The sequence below is a fragment of the Triturus cristatus genome, chromosome 4_1 (assembly GCF_964204655.1).
Source record: "Triturus cristatus chromosome 4_1, aTriCri1.1, whole genome shotgun sequence".
NCBI classification, from domain to species: Eukaryota; Metazoa; Chordata; class Amphibia; order Caudata; family Salamandridae; genus Triturus; species Triturus cristatus.
The window spans coordinates 295,481,281-295,483,086 of NC_140585.1; the positions used below are offsets into that span (position 1 = coordinate 295,481,281).

General features: G+C 43.3%; 1 non-coding gene across 1 annotated transcript; it reads left to right on the plus strand.

Annotated features, from left to right (window-relative positions):
• Positions 1-1,090: 1,090 nt before the first annotated feature.
• Positions 1,091-1,390, plus strand: LOC146854769 (signal recognition particle RNA). Its single transcript, XR_014959095.1, has one exon.
• Positions 1,391-1,806: the final 416 nt, after the last annotated feature.

Here is a 1,806-nt window from a genome sequence, read left to right on the forward strand (position 1 = left end):
ATATCTAACTTTAGCCTCTGCCAAACCTCTGGGGACTGTGGACTCTGTACACCCTGTACCTATTTGGGAACAGTATATACAGAGCCACTTTCTCACACTGCAGTTCTCCAATATAGGTCTGTCAAGATCATTACTCAATCTACCTTGATTTGGCACAGTATAAAATAGGTCAAGAAGTCTCCTATGAAAAGATATGCAAATCTGTTCGAATCACTTTCCCTAGTCAGGGGACCCACTAGCTGGAAGGGGCAGGGAGGACCAAAATAGCTCATCGGTATAGAACACTGCATGAGCAGCTGATTTTGAGGTGGTAGAAGATAGAGTAATCCAACTGGACCTCAATAAACGGTTTCCTAATGTGCAATAGCCCCTGACCACCTCTGACGCAAAAGTGTAATCTCATACCTTTCCAGAATCAGGCATGCTTTCACCTGTTCAAGCTGAACTGACATTGGTCTTCTTGGCCAGCAGGAGTTCCTCTCTTGCAGCTGTTGAGGCTAGAGAACAGAATGACGTGTATTCATTCTTTATGGTAACTCTTCTAGCCCTCCCACTCCATACTACTTTAAAACTTCCGATGTTGCAGACGAGTTCCATCATTGTGACCCATGCTATTTTACTCAATATTGGCTGGCTCGGCATAACAAAGGATGCTTACAGGACAGCCTAAATTGTGCCGGCAAGCTTCTACAGGGAGTCACTGGCAGATAAAGAGAAACTCAGCCCTAACCTGGCTCTTCTCTCTCACTCTCACTCTCCTTTCCCTTCTGTCCCTCTACCTGTCTCTCACTGTCTAAATACTAGTATTTATGTTGTATTCACTTCCCCGTCACAATCTTTCCGACCCTACTTCCTCTCTCCCTTCAATCAGTTCAACCCTCTTTTTTACTTTAGGAAACTCCACATCTTTTTTAAAGGCCCTTCCCATATTCACACTGCTTCTTGATAAGACATTTTTTTCCTTTCTTTGAAGGATAGTGAAATTGATTTTCTTGAAACATGGTTGGTAAACCATCAATTCATTCCACCTTACTTTATCATTATCCTTACTTATGGAATGTATTTCATCATTAGGACAGCTGCAGTGTTTGCCGGGCAAGGTGGCGTGTGCCTGTTGTCCTAGTTACTTGGGAGGCAGAGGCTTGTGGATTGCTTGAGCTCAGGGGTTCTGGGCTGCACTCAGCTGTGTTGATCAGGTGTCCATGCTGCATTGGGCATCAATATGGTGTTCTAGAGGGAGCTCTAGAATTTCAGGTTGTGTAACGAGAGGTGCACCGACCCAGGCTGGAAACAGAGCAGGCCAAAGCTTCCATGCCCATTGGTAGCAGGACAGCACCTGTGAGCAGTACGTGTAAAACAGCCTGAGCAAAATAGTGAGACCTAGCCTCTCTTTTTTGACTCAAATGTGAAAGTTTTGATTTTTACAAGGTGTAATAAATTATTTTCCCAAAACCAAATCTTTGTTTTCCTTTTGATATTTTTCCAGGAAATATGATGAACATTTGAACTGGGCCACGCATTTCAGCATAGCAGACAATTCTCCAGAATTGAGACATATTGCAACAACAAGCTAGCAGGCGGAGAGGACTGAAAACTCAGTGCAACCTAGAATAAATGGCTGTGTGATTTTCAGCAAGGATGACTCAAATGCATTCTTCCTTTTAGAGCACCTGTAGGATTAAACTGATCTGTCAAGTACAAAAGCATCCTTCATAGAGCAACTTAGAAATGCGCTTGCTGGCCCTTCTGCTGCATTTCTACGTCCAGCTCTAATTCATTTTTTGATTAGCCCTCATTCTTTTCATA